Source organism: Bubalus bubalis, chromosome 20, assembly GCF_019923935.1.
Source record: "Bubalus bubalis isolate 160015118507 breed Murrah chromosome 20, NDDB_SH_1, whole genome shotgun sequence".
NCBI lineage: Eukaryota > Metazoa > Chordata > Mammalia > Artiodactyla > Bovidae > Bubalus > Bubalus bubalis.
Genome location: NC_059176.1, coordinates 44,498,411 through 44,517,878, shown reverse-complemented (window position 1 = coordinate 44,517,878; position 19,468 = coordinate 44,498,411). Strand labels below are relative to the sequence as shown.

At 43.4% G+C, this 19,468-nt stretch overlaps 1 long non-coding RNA gene across 1 annotated transcript; it reads left to right on the top strand.

The window, feature by feature from the left end:
* The first annotated feature begins 4,130 nt into the window (after window positions 1-4,130).
* On the top strand, window positions 4,131-5,383 carry LOC123330867. Its single transcript, XR_006547112.1, has 2 exons — window positions 4,131-4,191; window positions 5,198-5,383. It is a non-coding gene; the product is annotated as an uncharacterized LOC123330867 (long non-coding RNA).
* The last annotated feature ends 14,085 nt before the right edge of the window (window positions 5,384-19,468 follow it).

Genomic DNA, 19,468 nt, shown 5'->3' with positions numbered 1-19,468 from the left:
CTGAGATGCCACCTCAGGCCAACTCTAAATTATAACAAGCCCGCTCAAACAATGCCGGTGCACGTGTCATCTGGAAAACCACTCGGCTGGAGAGGCAGCCAAGGGCTTTGGTCCCTTTAGAGGACACGAAGTTCCACTCACTTCTCATTCTGTATGATGCCATTTGAAAGCCGATGACTTTCCTTTCAGGGGACCTGAATGTGACACTAGCTTGGCTCTCAAGGGCCTAAACCACACTTGGGGTCAGTTTGTAACGGAAATTAAAACAGAAAAAAAAGAATTGATTTTCCTGGTATTGCACAGTTTTCAAAGACAGAAAGAAAGCAAGAAAATCAAAGGAAGAGATATGAATGTGTGTATGTGTAGGAAATGGATTTCCTGAGGTGTAGATGAGCAAAGAATAAATCATTGGGGAAGAAATAAGAAGCAGAGACATCACTTTGCTGACAAAGGTCCATATAGTCAAAGCTATGGTTTTTCCAGTAGTCATGTACGGATGTGAGAGTTGGACCATAAAGAAGGCTGAGCCCCAAAGAATTGATGCTTTTGAACTGTGGTGCTGGAGAAGACTCATGAGAGTCCCTTGGACAGCAAGGAGATCGAACCAGTCAATCCTAAAGGAAATCAAGCCTGAATATTCACTGGAAGGACTGATGCTGCAGCGGAAGCTCCAATACTTTGGACACCTGATGGCAAAGAGCTGAGTCATTGGAAAAGACCTTGATGCTGGGAAAGATTGAAGGCAGGAGGAGAAGAGGACCACAGAGGATGAGATGGTTGGATGGCATCACCAACTTGATGGACATGAGTTTGAGAAAACTCTGGGAGTTGTTGACTGACAGGGAAGCCTGGCATGCTGCAGTCCATAGGGTTGCAAAGAGTTGGACATGACTTAGCAACTGAACAATAATAGATAGAATGCTGTCTTGATTTTTGGTGCAATGCACCATCTCTTTCAGTTCAGTTCAGATGCTCAGTCATGTCCAACTCTTTGCGACCCCATGGACTGCAGCACACCAGGCCTCCCTGAGCTTACTCAGACTCATGTCCCTCAAGTTGGTGATGCCAGCTAACCATCTCATCGTAACTCCTTGCCTTTGTGCATCACTTGCAAGTTTTAACACTCATATTAAGTGAAGAAAGCTGAGTGCAAAAATAGTGTCTAGCATGCAACTATTTATATAAAAACAAAGGTGCAAAAATGAATATGTCAGTGTATTGTTATATGTATACATAAGGCATCTTTAGGAGGGTAACTAATCACAGTGATTACCCTTTGCAGAGGGATGGGATTTGGAGATGGGAAATAGAGTGGAAGGAAGAGTTTTCATTACATATCCTTTGTACTTTTTGAAGTTCTAACCATGTGAATATATTGTTCTTGTTCAGTCGATAAGTCATGTCTGAGTCTTTGCAACCCCATGGACTGCAGCACACCAGGCTTCCCTGTCCTTCACCATCCCTGGAGTTTGTTCAAATTTATGTCCATTGAGTCAGTGATGCTATCTAACCATCTCATTCTTTACCATCCCCTTCTTTTGCCTTCATTCAAAAAAAAATTTTTTTTTTAAATTTTGAGTGTTTTCCTGTAGCCTCAGGATCCACGAGAAATAGATATTGCAGTTTCTTATTTTACAAAGAGTTGCATACCTAGGAGAGATGGAACTTTAACTGTGGGCTTCTCATTTCTGTAATGGTGTTCTTTCTGCAAACTATTTTGTCCCCAGTTTCACCTAAATCTGAAATTGTTGGGTGCACTGTCATATCTTGGCAGCCACTTGTGCTGGGTTTCCTCAGATGTAAACCCAGGCTCACTGAATCAGCAGTTGCATTTTTACACTATTTTTATGGATCTGGAAGTCTGTTTCTTCAAAGAAAGTCCAAGCAAAATCTGTTTCATGAGCAAAGGAAAATTTCCTTGAAATTATCTCATACTATCTGTGGAAGATTGCAGTAAAGCGTGGAATTCACTAGGTTATGAAATATAATTCTGCTTTCTTGGTTTGAAGCATTCTTGTAATTGGCCTAAAAGGAATACAGTCTAGAAGTCTAGGTTTCTCCTTAAGGATGAGTTTATTCCCAAATAAGGAATACTGGAGGAGGGCATGGCAACCCACTCCAGTATTCTTGCCTGGAGAATCCCATGGACAGAGGAGTCTGGTAGGCTATAGTCCATGGGGTTGCAAAGAGTCAGACATGACTGAAGTGACATAGTGCTAGCACATTCCCAAATTAAAAGTTGAAATGATTAAAAAAAATAAAAAAGACATGATGTGAAGGACTAGGAGAGGCTGGAGATTCAAGGTTCTGGAGTGAAGATTTGAAGGGTCAGAATAAGAAGAACGACTGAGAGAAGGGAGGCTCAAGAGTAAGGGGAGAATACTGGAGTGGGTTGCCATTTCCTTCTCCAGGGGATATTCCCAACCTAGGGATCAAACGGCACAAATAAATAAAAAGAGATAATGATGATTGAGAACTTATTACTTGGCAAACATCTAGCACATATCACCTTGTATAGCTCTCACAGCCACTGCCCAGTACAGCAGGTGTTCCTTGAGGCCCTATTTTACAGATAGTGAAACTGAGGTTTGGAAAGTAAGTGTGCATGACCCAAGGCAGAATGGCTGGTGAGGGGCTGAGCTGGGCTTGGAAGTCAGGCCTCTGCTCCGGCCACCCCCCACTCCACCCCACCCTCAACTGAAGGGAGCACACTGGAAGCGGAACCAGGAGGCTGGAAGCGGGTGCAACTGACTTGGGTATGAAAGACCCCACAAGAGCCATGAGCAAGTGTCATTTAAAGAGGCAGGAGGATTTGCCTGGTGGTCCATTGGCTAAGACTGTGCTCCCAATGTAGGGGGCCCAGGTTCCATCCCTGGTCTGGGGGACCAAATCCCACATGCTGTAACTAAGACTGGTGTGACTAAATAAATATTAAAAAACAAAGAGACTGGAGGTGGAGTAGGTGCAAGTTCACTGTGATGTATGGGAGAGGAAGAAGCAGATGAAGGGCAGTATTGTAAGTATCGTATTAATAATGTAAATGAAGAGAAGGGCTGGGCGATGGAGGGGTATCGTCAAGAGGGATTTCTTTAGAAAACAAGAGACTCTTGCATGGTGACAGATCCAGGGGGCAGAATCCCAAGGAGAGCGAAGGGTTCATGGTTTTTTTCCTTTCCTGCTTTTTTCATCTCAGAAGTTTATTTTTTCCAAATTTTAAAATTCCTGCCCATATCCACATATACTTTATAGTCTTAGCCAGAGTTCATAAAATTTCAATTTTTCAAAGTTATTTACTGATAGTATTCCAAAATATTTTTAATTATCATAGTTATTGGTGGCACCTGTGTGTGTGCTCCTTTGCTCAGTCATGTCCGACTCTTTGCAACCCTATGCTCTGTAGCCCGCTAGGCTCCTCTGTCCATGGAATTCTCCAGGCAAGAATACTGAGGTGGGTTGCCATGCCCTTCTCCAGGGGCTCTTCCCAACCCAAGTATCGAACCGGGTCTCCTGCATTGCAGGCAGATTCTTTACTGCTGAGCCACTGGGGAAGCCCATTGGTGGCATGCTGCTACTGCTAGGTCACTTCAGTCGTGTCCAACTCTATGCAACCCCATAGACGGCAGCCCACCAGGTTCCCCTATCCCTGGGATTCTCCAGGCAAAAACACTGGAGTGGGTTGCCATTTCCTTCTCCAATGCATGAGAGTGAAAAGTGAAAGTGAAGTCTCTCAGTCGTGTCTGACTCTTAGCAACCCCATGGACTGCAGCCCACCAGGCTCCTCCGTCCATGGGATTTTCCAGGCAAGAGTACTGGAATGGGGTGCCATTGCCTTCTCTGATTGGTGGCATGACATGTCTTCAAATTTGTATACGTGGTGTACCTTGTAGGAGAGAAACCCAGGCCAGGTGGAGGCTCACCTGGGGAAGAGAAAGCACAGTGAAGCAGTGGACAGGGCTGGAGTACCACTCCCTGCCCTCCGGCTCTCCTGCTCAGTTACTTACTGATTCCAGATCCCAGGGATCTTGTGCTTTCAGCATCAGGACAGGCTAAGGGACCCACCCCAATCTGTACAGACAGTAAGTGAGCAGGCGGAAGCCAGACTTGTCTCTGTGGACAACTCTGAAGCCTCTGTGTATGCCTCCTTCCTTCAGGTACTGCTTTGCTTATCCATATTCTGCTAAGACCAGAGAGGTGGAAGACCCAGGGTCGGGTGGTACTGGGAGTCTCTCATCTGCTGGGGAAGAGGAAAGGGGTGAGGAGGAAGGTCAGAAGGGGCTGCCATGGGGACTTCTGCTGGCAGAGACTGGGGAGGCCTGGCCATGATGCCCAAAGCCGGACTGACCTGGTCAACACTGGAGACTGCCTAATCGAAAAGGCCCCAGGCAGGACCTGGGGGCCCCACGTGCAAGGGTGGGGTGAAAATCAGGACACTGCTGTGTGTTTTCTCTTCTCTCTCTTTAGTCAGGACAATCACATGTGACTGTGAGTATATGTGTGGTTGTGTAAAGTGTACACAAGTTGTGGGTAGGTTTCCGTGTGCGGACATATGTGTGTGTGGGTGGGTGTAAGCGCATGGGAGTGGAGGTGTGCACGCATGTGCTTGGCCAGTGGAGAGGAGCCATCTTCCTGGCTGTGCGGCTGGAATGCAAACACAGCCTCTGAAATTAATCACTGTCTGCAGCCCTGGCTGTGTGACTCGGGCTGGCTGCGCGCTACGTGCCAGGCTTCCTGAGCTCGGGCTCCGACTGCTCACAGCTGACTCTCCATCTCCCCCCAGGGTGACCTCTGGGCACCAGGACGTTCTGTGCAGGTCTGGGGGGCACCTTCAGATGGGCCCCAACCGTGGGTAGGGTCTCTAGATGCTTCCGTTCCCAGCTGGGCTCTTCAGCGGGCATCCTGGCCTAAGTGTACCCACCTCCTGCAGATCTGCGTCTACATGGGAAACCCCAGGGGCATGGGTTACACCTTCAGCTTTTATTGCTGAGATGCAAGTGGCAAGGATTGAATTAGAGACAGAGGCTGAGAAAGACAAAGAAGCACATTTGTGGCACAGCCATGTTGTATGTTCAACCAAACATATTGCGTGTTCATAGATTTTCCTTGTTTGCCTATGAAACTGATGCACTTCATTCCTTCTTTCTTTCCTCCCTCTCCTTCTTCCTTTCTCTCTTCCCTCCTCCCTCCCTTCCTTCTACAGATTGTTTCTTGAAGCTATCTGATGCACCTAGGATGATGCCAATGGCTGGGCCTAGAGCAGGGAAGAGTCAGACCTCAGCCTGAGCCTCTTGACCTGTCCGGAGACACACATGGAGCAAGTCACCACCCCCGTGGCATGAGCATGTGGGAGAACATGTCCTAGAATCTGGTAATAAAAGGCTCTGACTTAGCCCTGGGGATGGCGTGGTGTTCTCAGTGACAAAAGCTTTTAAAGAAGCACTCCCTAGGAGCAAGAATTCTTTTTGTGCCCACCGTGGTGCTCACTTTGGCCTGACACCTTGTGCCTTCAAGGAGGCCTTGTCCACAGGGAAGTTTCCTCCCCCAGGCCCACCACGGCAATGGACCTGAAGTGGGCCTCTGTCCCAGGGTGTAACATGCAGGCCTGACACCCCCCAGGCCAGGTCTCAGATCTCGTCACTCAGGTTGGCAGTGACCTTTAGACCTCTATCTGGCAAGACCCCTGGGACTTGATGATTCCAGTTGTGTATTAGCCCTTCCTTGTGCCAGCTGACTCCATCCCTAGGCAGCTAAGAACAGTGGACTCCTACACTGAGCCAAGCATCACATCCAGGTTTACCACCACTCTTTAAAGTGGGTACTGCTGTAATTGCCAGACCAATTTTCACTTGAGACAGAGGCACAGAGCGGTCAAGTAACTTGCCCGAGGTTGGATGATGGGGAACTTGGAATTTCAACTTAGGTGTTCTGGAATCAGGGTTCACTTTCTTATTGACTCTACTATGCTGCCTTTCAAAGTCAAATCTAAATTGGCCTCTCAAATCTCAATACAAATATTCCTTTACTCATTCACCGAATTTTTGAAGGCCACTGTACCTTGGGATCTCACTATATAATGATAGATACTGTGCTAAATGCTTTGTTCATCCAATCAATTTTAATAAAGTGTGATCTCTGTGCTGGACAGAGTCCTAGGTACTGAGAATACAGGGGTGAACAAAACATACCATATCCCTACTCTAATTAAAATTGAGCGGGGATACACAAAAGAGGCCAAAGATTATATAATATTGGATGGCAATTAATGACATTTGTCTCACTTAATATTTACCTCATCTTTAGAAGCAGGTATTGGGACTTCCCTGGTGGTCCAGTGGCTAAGACTCCATGCTTCCAAAACTGGGGGCCTGGGATTCCATCCCTGGTTGGGGAACTAGATCCCATATGCCACAACTAATATCCAGCACAGCCAAATAGATAAATACATATTTTTTTTCTAAAAGAAGCAGATACTGTTGTGCCCATTTTATTGATGTAGAAATAAATCTAAGGCTCAGAGCTATTCGTCAGTAGATGTAAAGTCACACAGTTATCAATTTTGAACTTGAACTTGATTTTGGATTCGAATCCAGATTTCTTCAACTTTGAAGATAAAGTTCTCAGCCATCACACACTCGAAGCATTGTCAAAGGATAAAACATAATACTACTTTTGCTTATCTTTGCTTCTCTCTTTCCATCATCTCTGCTAAAAAAAAAGGAGGAGGGGACAGAATCTGAGGGCTGGAGGGACGAACTCAGGAGTCACCTCCCGAGGTCACCTGGCTATTTTGTCCTAGGGAAGGGGTCTCCTGAGAGTCTATCTTGTCTTGTTCTAAACGAGAAAGTCATGCAGAACCGAATCCATAAGAGATCTCTTTGACATTAGAACTTCTTTTGTTTATTTTCCTCTCCTCCTCTTGTGCTGACAGATGTGTTCATGTAAAGACAGGGGGAAAAAGCCAAGCCATTTGTCACAGTGATATCTTCCCTCCTGGCCTTCATAATGAATTGTAGCAGTTCTAGTTAATCAGTCATTCCCATAACTGCGCCTATGGATGCTTCTCTTTTAAAGGGCCCCCAGACTGCATGCTTGAATGGAGTGTTCCCAAAGACTTTACATGCACACATGTAAACCCAAGTGTTCCTTGAGGGGACTAGGCATTCATGTCAGGCACCAAGCTGACTGCTGTGGACACATTGCCCCATCTTCTCCCAGCAAAACTCCCATATCCTGGGAGGTTGGATATTCCTCCCTTTTACAGGTGGTCTTATAGGGAAGCAATCAGGTGTGTTCTGTAGGTTCAGGGTCACAGATTGTGAGAATCAGAGCTGCAGTATGAACCTAAGTTTATGTCTAATTAACAGGTTAACCTTGCCTACTAAAGATGCATTCCATGTCCTTACCAGATGTTCACAAGTTCATTCTCAAAGGTATAAGCATGTTTGTTTTGCTGTTCTCTGAATCCCCCCAATCCTAATTTCTCATCTGGCTTTGCCCATATGCATGGGAATCCAACAACTCATCTTATCATGCAAGGCATTAGAATCATAGGTTCCATAGGCTCAGAGCCTGCCCCAAGCTCCCCTGAGTCCTCATACTGCAAAGCTTCACGTGTTCCCCCAAGTAGGAGATAGTGAGAAAATGTAAAGACTTGAAAAAATTCTACCGTGTGACATACATTCATCGACTGTGATGCTGCTGCTGTGGGGGAGATATTGAGTAGCTGCACCATGAAACCAGCCAGTGTTTGAAAGAACTGATGGAAGTATTTGTGTTGAGCATGTTCATTACTTGTTCTCAATCACACAGTTGCCAAAGTGGTTTGAAGAGGACTTGGCCATTGTTCTCGCGTATTTATTCATGTTCAACAAGGTTAAATACTGCCCTTGTGTCCACTCCTGATTTGTACAGGAAGCCAGAACAAAGGAACCCAAATGAATTGTCACACCTCACTTAACGTGGTTTTAATTCCGAGACAAATAGGATCACAGTGAACTTCAATGAACTGTCCAAATTTTTTTTATGTGAGTTTGCACTGATGATGGGTGTGTGAAATTAGAGGGCTGTGGCCCGATGTTCAGCAATTGTTTCATTAGGCGAAAATTCTGGTTGTCATAGTGCTTAGAGCAGAGTCTGAATTGCATGTCACATACTCTACACTAATGAAGAACAGAGCAGCACCCATAGATGCCAGCCAGAGACGGGTTGCAGGTTTCCTTGGAGCCTGTGGTTTTTAAATCTCCATCTCTATACCACATCTAATATTTAGCAGAAGTAACATCATCTTATTTTCTCATGATACCCCCATGCCTAGGGACTCTTACTTGGCTTCATGAAATCAATTGTAAGAATATCTTAGATTATAGCTAAGAGACTGGACTCCTTAATCTTTGAGGTTCTTTAGGTTCCAAAAAATCTGGGTTCATTTAAGATCTCAGTGATTCAGTTAGATAGGAAGACATGGCCCAATTATCGGCATAAATCCAGAACTACCTAAACTTATCTATTCAACCATTAGATACTATTTTCTCACTCTGGGTTAGAGACTGAAGATACGGAGAAGAAACTTAGATGGTCCCTGCCCTTCATCCCTCTGTCTAGTGAAAGAGATGATCATGTGACTCCAGTAGGCTGTCTTATCATCACCTTGACTTTTCTGTATTGTCTGCTAGAATATAAACCTCCTTCAAGGCAAGATTACCTCCTATTAATAGATCTGTCCTCCAAACCCAGAATAGGGCTCACCACTTAGAAGACATTCAAACAAAATCAATCAGATAAATAAATGGATGAATAGCATTAAGGAAATATGATTAAAGTACATTAGAGAGAGTAGATTTTCTTTTTTATTGGAATATAGTTGCTTTCCAATGTTGTGTTGATTTATGTTGTACAGCAAAGTGAATCAGCCTTATGTATACATATCTCCCCTCCCTCCTGAGCCTCGTCCCCCCACCTCCATCCCACTCCTCTAGCTCATCACAGAGACCAAGCTGAGCTCCCTGTGCTATACAGCAGCTTCCCACCAGCTATCTGTTTTATCTGGTAGTATATGGTAGTGTATACACTCCACATGGTAGTGTATATGCAATCCCAATCTCCCAATTCCTCCCAACCTCCCTTTCCCCTGCTGTGTTCACATGCCCATTTTCTAAGTCTGCATTTCTATTCCCACCCTGCAAACAGGTTCATCTGTACCATTTTTCTAAATTCTACATATATGCATTAATACATGATGCTTGTTTTTCTCTTTCTGACTTCACGTAGTATGACACTCTCTAGGTTCATCCATGTCACTACAAATGACCCAATTTCATTCCCTTTTCATAGCCGAGTAATATTTCATTGTAGATACACACCATAACTTCTTTGGTTAGGACTTGGGTTGGAGATGACTTCCTTTCTTCTTTTGAACTGTGTCTCTTTTAAACACAGCTGCAATGGGACCTCACACAGTCATGTAAAATTGGTCTTTAATCCTCATTTTCCCATGAGGAAACTCATAAAGGGGCAGGAATTTGCTGAAGGTCACACAGCTAAGTAAATGACCCAGATGAAAAGCTAAATATCCAATACTTAAATGGAACTTGATTTCAAGCTTATTTGCTTCTACAGGACCCTTCACCATAACTTGCTTTAACCATTTAATGAAAATCTGAAACAGTAGGTCCTTTAAATAAGTCACCATACTTGATTCCTAAAGGAACCTGCATAGTGGCTTTTGATCCTCTTCCTGTCCTCATCGCTTTTCTTCAACTTACTAAGGATTGACAATGTCCTTGTAATTACTGACATTCTATAGATGAGAAAACCAAAGGTGATCAGTGAGTAAATGTCAGGTTATGTCAGTAAATGTCAGAACATTGGTCTCTCTCTTTTCGCACACACTCCACTGCACTTCCACACCATGAGGGTGCCTTCAGAATCCAATCATTTGTTTACCTGTTAAATGTCCCGATAGCGCCTGAAGGAGATCAGCCCTGGGTGTTCTTTGAAAGGAATGATGCTAAAGCTGAAACTTCAGTACTTTGGCCACCTCATGCGAAGAGTTGACTCATTGGAAAAGACTCTGATGCTGGGAGGGATTGGGGGCAGAAGGAGAAGGGGACGACAGAGGATGAGATGGCTGGATGGCATCACTGACTCGATGGATGTAAGTCTGAGTGAACTCTGGGAGTTGGTGATGGACAGGGAGGCCTGGCGTGCTGTGATTCATGGGGCCATGGGGAGTTGGAGACGACTGAGCAACTGATCTGATATGATCTGATTCTTTTTAAAATTCTTTTCCCAGTTAGGTTCTTACAAGATATTGAGCAGAGTTCCCTGTAGTACACAATAGGATCTTGTGTGTTATCCATTTTAAATATAGTAGTGTGTACATATAAATCCCAAACTCCCTAGTTATCCTTTCCCTTGGATCACCGTAAGTTCTTTCTCTAAATCTATGAGTCTGTTTCTGTTTTGTAAATAAGTTCATTTGTATTTTTTTTTTCAGATTCCACATATAAGCCATATCATAAGGTATTTCTTTCTCTATCTGACTTACTTCACTCAGTAGGACATTCTAGGTCCATCCGTGGTGCTACAAATGGCATTATTTCATTCTTTTTAATGGCTGAGTAATATTCCATTGTCTATATGTATCACATCTTCTTTATCCATTCTTCTCTTGATGGACACTTAGGTTGCTTCCATATCTTGGCTGTTGTAAACAGTGCTGCAATGAATGCTGGGGTGCATATATCTTTTCAGATCATGTTTTTTCTCCTACAAGGAGTTGGATTGCATGATCATATGATAGTGTATGGGCTTTCCTGGTGGCTCATATGGTAAAGAATCTGCCAGCAATGTGGGAGACCTGAGTTCGATCCCTGGGTTGAGAAGATCTCCTGGAGGAGGGCATGGTGTGGCATGGCAACCCACTCCAGTATTCTTGACTTAGGAATCCCCATGGACAGAGGAGCCTGGCAGGCTACAGTCCACAGAGTTGCAAAGAGTCAGATATGGCTGTGCAACTAAGCACAGCACATGAGAATGTATATTTACCTTTTTGGATCTGGCTATAGGGCTTCTTTGTTTTTTATGGTAAGGTGGAACATATCAGACTTGAACCAGCTCCTACAGTTTGGTCATCAGCACACTTTGTCCTGCAGAATGAGGAGTACAGCAGCCAAGCTCAAGTACACGAGAACTGAAGAGCATCAGTTCCTCACTCTGAGTCTCCCTGGCTCCTTGGTGAGGTGGAGGAGCAAGTTTCTGAATGACTGGGGAAAATTGTAGAAATGATTGATGACCAGAAAAATACAACTTGTATTTTTATCATCGACAATGAAGATAATGCCTTATCTTGGCGGTTTTCCTGGGTTCACCTGTCCTCAGCCCTTCCTGATGCAGGTCACCAATACTGGCAATCTAGACCCTCCCCCAGCCCCCGTTCGCCTAAGCAGGCAATGTCCATGGGAGAAATGCCTACTGTAACTGGACTATGTCACAGCATATGGCCCATGAGGCAGATACAACAAAGAAAACAGGAAGCTTCCTCTCCTCCATCATTCACTCATCTAATTTACAAAACAGAGCATGTACGTAAGGCCACACACTTGCCATGGTCATGCTATAAGAGATGATCAGGGATAGGACCTGCCCTCAACTGTGCCCAGACGTTTTGGGACCTTGAGATTTCACCTCCTTCCTCTGGGCCTCAGCTTCTCCATTAAAAACAACAAACAAACATACAAAGAAGCACCAACAAGATCCTCAAGATGACTTAACTTGATCTCCCACTTTGTCCCCCCGTCCCCTTCCCTCTCTGTGTCCACGTGTCTGTATGTTCTCTATGTCTGGAAACCTGCTATATAGCACAGGAAGCTCAGCTGGGTGCTGTGTGATGACCTAGAGGGATGGGTTGGGAGGGGATGAAGGAGGGAGGAGCAAGAGCGAGGGGGTGTATGTACACATATGGCTGATTCACTTGGTTGTAAGCAGAAAGGAATACCACAATGTTAAGCACTTAAACTGCACTTTAAAAAAAAAGATGATTTAACTTGATAATCATCAAGTTCTTTCTAAATTTTTATATTCCATGAGAATATTGAATATGTCTATGTTAGAATTTTCCAGGAAATTTGAAGTCCATCATGAATTATACAGGGTGTCACATCCATTCTTGGGGAGATGGTGGTCCCATGGGAGACTCACACTTTCTAGTCAACAGACTTGGGAAGAGAAATATCATTATTGCACAGTGTACCCAAAGAACAGAGCTGCTGAAATGTGCAACTGTGCAGACTGCCCCCAGTGACACCCATGAAGTTTCTCATCCATTTCCTCACAGGGTTAAGACAAGAGGTTCCTGTGCACACATTTGAATAAGGAAAAGGCAAACACCTGAGCTGCTTAAATTCAGAAGCACTTTTCTTTTGTCCTCACTTGAATTTAATTTCCAAATCACAATATTACAGATTGAAAGAGAAGGTCCAGAGGTGCCAGGGCAGAGTAAAAATAGAAGCCAGAATGACAGAGGGGACAGTCCTCCAGGAAGTGGTAGCTGATTTATTAACAGAAAAGAAAATTGATGTATAAATGATCTTGGCAAGGTAGACTGCAGCCTACATTTTTAAATTAATGTGTGATTATATATGAAATTCTTAATTACATTTGTAATCCATAATTACACAAGCAGTATAGGAATACATTTTTTCTTTGCAAAAATTAAAACATTCCAGATAAAACTGACGTCCCCTCTGAGCAAACCTCATTCTCTCTCCATCCTGAGTTTCTGTTTGATGCAGATCCTTTCAGCTCATCTTCCTTGATTTTACATGATTTTGATATATATTGATAGATCCATAAAATCATATTATATCATTTAGTAGTACGATCATTGGGCTTCCCCAGTGGCTCAGTGGTAAAGAAATCTGTCTGCCAATGCAGGAGACTCAAGTTTGATCCCTGGTCCAGGAAGATCCCCTGGAGAAGGAGATGGAAACCCACTCCAGTATTTTTGCCTGGAGAATTCTATGGACAGAGAAGCCTGGTGGGCTACAGTCTGTAGGGCTGGAAAGAGTCAGGTTCGACTGAGCTCAAACACACATGCCCGCGCACACACACACATTCAGCAAAGTTTCTTGTGGTCAAAAATCTGATGCTAAAATCATAACAGCCTTGTCTAGTGGAATCCCCTTCAAGCATCCTCCTTTGTCCTTTTGACATACCCGCATCATTAAATTAATTTATTTTTTGAGCCTTTCATGACATTCTGGCACAAGATATTTCAGGCTTATATTGGACCTTCTCTTCCCCAGCTCAGAAGCAGTCATTTCTCCAAGAAACCAGCTCCTTTAAATGAAGAATAATATTGAGGGAAGTGAGTGGGAAATTCAAGAGGGCGGGGATATATGTATACATATAGCTCATTCACTTTGCTGTCCAGCACAAACTAAGGCAACATTGTAAAGCAATTACACTTCAATTTTAAAATAAAAATAAACATAAAATAAAGGCTAATAGTTTAACTAATACGTGTCTTGGAGTTGATCATTCCAGGTGAATTTTCCAAAGTATACAGTCATCCTTCTCAATATGTAGATTTGAGTTCTCTCTCAGATCCACATTTTCTTAGATTATAGTTTTGAATTTTAATTCTGTTTCATTGTTTTGCTTTGTTTCTTCCAGGACAGAAATCATAGGTATATTGTATTAACTTCCATTTTAATCACTTTCTCTTTGACCCTTTTGTATGTATTTCTATAACTCAATTTTATTCTCTTGGCTATTTTTCTGCCTGTCTTCAATGTCCCCTATTAAAATTTCATTGGACTTTATTACTTTTTGACTTTGTTCTCCCCTAGGCATTTTATGATTTATTTTTTATTTTTGAGAAGATCTTGTCTTTTTATTCTATTTCCCCCCGAGTTCTCACTGCCTATCTTTCTCTCGCTCTTACATTTCTGCTGTTAGTCTTTGAGTTTCTATGTGTTTTTCATTACCTCCAAATGCTAGTTTGAGGATATTTGATTTAGTCTAAACTGAACTCTGTTGCATTGCAGTTTTACTTGGCTTCATGGTTTTTTTGAGGAGACTGATCATCAGCTAAAATGTTATGACTTATTTTTTGTCTTCTTGTTGTAGCTTTGTATAGGGTTGGTTTGATTTTTTTTTTAATAACTAGATATTTCAAGGAGAAGTGGCATAGTTCAAGAGAGCTTCGTCTTCTGTCAATATAGGAAAATGTGACTTTAACCAACTATATTAATATGGGGAGAGGGATAGATGGGGCTGATTGGAATTATTCCTTCTTCATTCCTTTAGAATCTTTGATGTGGACCATTTTTAAAGTTTTTGTTGAATTTGTTGCAATATTGCTTCCATCTTGGTTTTGGTTTTGGGGGCTGCAAGGCATCTGGGATCTTAGTTCCTGGACCAGGGATCAAACCTACACCCTCTGCATCAGAAGGTGCAGTCTTAACCACTGGACCACCAAGGAAATTCCTCCTTTAGAACCTTTGCATCTTCTTCATTAGTTCCTTCTTCCCTTGTCCTGCCACATCTCCTTCTCTGTATAGTTATAAGCATCCAGAATCAATGTTTCTGCAAGCCTACCCCTTATGGTCCTGCTCACTTTAAGCTCTGTCTCTGTAGCCTGTGTATGAGCCAGTAAGTCCCATTACTGTGCTCACTGCTTTAGCATTTAGGGCTGGGCTTTCTCTTTCTCAAGTGGATGATCTTTATACTTTATCTCTGTCCTTCATTCACTTCTCCTTCTTTCACAGTCTCTTCAGTTCAGTTCAGTCACTCAGTCGTGTCCGACTCTTTGCGACCCCATGAATCGCAGCACATCAGACCTCCCTGTCCATCACCAACTCCCAGAGTTTATTCAAAGTCATGTCCATCGAGTCGGTGATGCTATCCAGCCATCTCATCCTCTGTCATCCCCTTCTCCTCCTGCCCCCAATCCCTCCCAGCATCAGAGTCTTTTCCAATGAGTCAACTCTTTGCATGAGGTGGCCAAAGTATTGGAGTTTCAGCCTCAACATCAGTCCTTCCAATGAACACCCAGGACTGATCTCCTTTAGAATGGACTGGTTGGATCTCCTTGCAGTCCAAGGGACTCTCAATAGTCTTCTCCAACACCACAGTTCAAAAGCATCAATTCTTCTGCACTCAGCTTTCTTCACAGTCCAACTCTCACATCCATACATGACCACTGGAAAAACCATAGCCTTGACTAGACAGACCTTTGTTGGCAAAGTAATGTCTCTGCTTTTTAATATGCTGTCTAGGTTGTCATATGCTGTCATATGCTGTCATAACTTTCCTTCCAAGGAGTAAGCATCTTTTAATTTCATGGCTGCAATCACCATCTGCAGTGATTTTGGAGCCCTCAAAAATAAAGTCTGACACTGTTTCCACTGTTTCCCCATCTATTTCCCATGAAGTGATGAGACCAGATGCCATGATCTTAATTTTCTGAATGTTGAGCTTTCGGCCAACTTTGTCACTCTCCTCTTTCACTTTCATCAAGAGGCTCTTTAGTTCTTCTTCACTTTCTGCCATAAGGGTGGTGTCATCTGCATATGAAGTTACTGATATTTCTCCTGGCAATCTTGATTTCAGCTTGTGCTTCTTCCAGCCCAGCGTTTCTCACGATATACTCTTAACTCTCCCCAAACCTGCTGGCCACATTCTCAGCTTTGCAGGGGTGATGGAGGGCTCCATTGGAATGGTTCAGATGGTAAAGAATCTGACTGCAGTGCAGGAGATCTGGGCTCAATCCCTGGATTGGGAAGATCCCCTGGAGAAAGAAATGGCAATCCACTCCAGTTTTCTTGCCTTGGAAATCCCATAGACAGAGAAGCCTGGCAGGCTCCAGTCATGGGGTCACAAGAGTTGGACATGACTTAGCCCCTAAACCTATCGACCTAATTCATTATTAGCTATTTTCAATAGTGTTTTATGTTAATCTAATGTACCATTACTTTCACAAGGAAACTGGAACATTAAAGGAAAAATGACACTTGAGAGATGAGGTGGTAAATGTTTTGGATGCCACGCCCTGCTTCACATCCTAATTCCCTCTTCCAGGCCCTGATAGATTCTGCTGTGTCCAGGCCTCCTGATCAGGTTAGGAAAATGAGTAGCAGCCTTGACAAGAAACAGTGCTGTGATTGATTAGCAATGTCTGGTTTGGGTGCAAGATGGTGTGGAGGTGGTATATAGAACACAGATTCTACCTACTCTGATGTAGCCTTGTATTTCCACTCTGTCCTTACACCTAATTTCCTTTTTTTTTTTTTAAATTTTCCATTGGAGTATAGCTACTTTACAATATTGTGTTAGTTTCTGCTGTACAGCAAAGTAAATCACTTATATGTATACATATATCCCCTCTTTTTTTTAGATTTCCTCCTCATTTAGGTCACCACACAGCACTGAGTAGAGTTCCCTGTGCTATTCTCATTTGGTATATGAGTCAGTGACTCAGTCAGTTCTCATTAGTTATCTCTTTACACCTAATTTCTTATCAGAATTCATACCAATATTAAATTGGAGCTCCCAACGCCTATGCCTTTAAAAAAAAAATCAGCTTCTAGATTCTACATCTTCTTACCTACTGCCCAAGCTCCTTGACAAACATTCTTATTTGAGTTTACCAGACTGTTGCAGTCTTCTACATTTTCTAGTTTCTTTCATTTTTCTCTTTCTAATATTCTGTCACCATGAAGTAGACATTTCTAGGAATGCAGGAAAAGAAAATATCATTTTCCTGGACTGTATAGCCCTCACATTCATCTACCCTGGAGGGTGTTTCAACCAGAGGAGCAGAATCATAGTGTTAGTCGCTCAGTCATGTCCAACTCTCTGCGACCTCATGGACTGTAGCCCTCCAGGCTCCTCTGTTGATGGGATTCTTCAGGCAAGAACATGGAGTCGGCTGCCATTTCCTCCTCCAGGGGTATCTTCCTGACCCAGGGATGGAAACTGGGTCTCCTACATTACAAGCAGATTCTTTACCATCTAAGCCAGCAGGGAAGCAGAATAACAGGATACATGTAAAAAGAGAGTCCATCACTGACTCAATGGACATGAACTTGGGCAAACCATGGGAGATAGTGAGGGACAAGGAAGCCTGGCATGCTGCAGTCCATGGGGTCTCAAAGAATCGGACACAACTTGGCGACTGAGCAAGAACAACGTAAAGAGAGAGAGACAGAGAAACAGAGAGAAGGAGAGACTGAGATTTCCTGCAGCGAATTTGCTTTCAGAAATCAGGGAGTTAGTTAAGAGTATTTTTCTGCATATCCCGTGCTCAAGCTGCACATCCACAGGGCACGCAATCCGGAAGTGTGATGTTGTGATACAATGAGAAAGAAACATTTGGTCTTCATCCCAGTGGTTGGCACAGAGCTTTTCTAAGACCCTTGGAATTTCTGGAGCTTTGTTTTCTATGCTAATGAAGGGAATCTCAGAGGGTGCAGGCCACCTGCCAGAGGAGTGAAAATACGGGAGTTGGAGCCATTGGAGGGCTGGAATTTTTAGTCTCTCCACCTCCATCTTCCCAACCTCCAGGGAGGGAGTGAGGTTGGGGTTAATTCCCAAGTGTCACTGATATCATCAAGTATGCCTATGTGATGGAACTGCCATGAAAACACTGAATAATGGGGTTCAGAAAGCTTTCAAGCTGTGACTGCTTGGAGGTGCTGGAGAGCTGGTGCTCAGAGGGAGCATGGAAGCTCCACCCCTCCCCACATATCTTATCTGTGCATCTCTTCCATTATCTGTTTCTGAGTTGTTTCGTTTATTGTCGTTGTTCAGTTGCTAAGTCGTGTCCGACTCTTTGTGACCCTGTGGATGGTAGACCACCAGACTCCTCTCCATGGGATTTTCCAGGCAAGAACACTTCAGTGGGCTGCCATTTCCTCCTCCGGGGATCTTCCCAACCCACGGACCGAACTCACATCTCCTACATTAGCAGGCAGATTATTTACCACTGTGCCACCTGGGAAGCCTTTGTATCCTTTATAATAAACTGCTAAAAGCAAGTAAGGGCTTCCCAAGTTCTGTAAGTCATTTTAGAAAATTATCAAACCTGAGGAAGGGGTCCTGAGAACCCCTGGTTTGTAGCCAGTTGGTCAAAAGTATTGGAAGCCCAGGCTTAGGACTGGCATTTTAAGTGAAAGGCAGTCTTCTGGGACTGAGCTCTGAATCTGTGGGCTCTATACTAACTCTAGGAAGTCAGTGTCAGAATCGTTTCGTGCAGAAAACCCACACACTTGGTGTTAGGAGTGCTGAGAGGAGAGAGACGAAGTTTTTCCTTTAGGGAAGGGAGAGTCTTGAGTAGGTTGGAACCCAAGAGCATGAGTTGAAAGTCACGAGGACAGACTAGAATCATCTCTAATTTTCAGGATGTAGGTGCCCTGCAGAAGTTGGGGCCCTTAGTCACAGAGCTCAACACACATACCTGATCCAGGAATCGAAGAAGCTGAAGGGAGGACCTGGGAGACATTAGAGCAACTGTCTCTCCACATCACTATGGCAACACCTAGAACAAGCAAAGCAGTGTGGAAGTGAAGGATCTGTTTTATGGGAGTGCCCCAAATCCCTAGTTGGCAAATACTCTGTGAGATGATGTTCAATAGGTCACCTATCACACCACCATTCATTACTCTATTTAATTTACAATGTGTTTTCCTTCCTAGTAGGGGGAGGGAGCGCCATTGCCAGGGCAACTTGAAGTAATATAAGCCAATCTCAGTCTTTACCAAAATCTTAACTCTACTTGGTCAAACATCCATTGTCCCTTTCTCCTGAGGTCCAGAGAGCAAAAACTTTCTTTAGTCCTGCCTGTGTTCTCTCCAGGGATCCCATCAACTTCTATATGATTTTCTAAAGTTAATATTTTAATGTAAGGATATATTGTACAACATAAAGAATATACCAAATATTTTAAAATATTAATAACTATAAATGTACATAATCTTTAAATTGTGAATCACTGTTTTGTACACATGTAACATGTAATATTGTACATCAACTACACTTCAATAAGCAATAAAAGCAGGGGCTTCCCTGATGGTGCAGTGGATAGGAATCCACTTGCCAATGCAAGGTACGTGGGTTTGATCCTTGTCCAGGAAGTTTCCACATGCCACAGAACAATTAAGACCATGTGCCACAACTACTGAGCCCAAACTCTACGGCTTGGGAGATGCAACTACTGAAGCCTGTGTGCCTAGAGCCCGTGCTTCCAAACAAGAGAAGCTACTACCATGAGAAGCTCATGAATGCAACTAGAGAGTAGATGCCACTCACCACAACCAGAAAAAGCCTGAATGCAGCAATGAAGACACAGTGCAGCCAAATAAATGAATAAAATAGTGAAAACAAACAAAAGTAATATGTTAATTCATTTCATTAGTATTAAGTAACCTTGATACTTTTCTTGCCTCTAGTACAATAGATTCACCCTCTG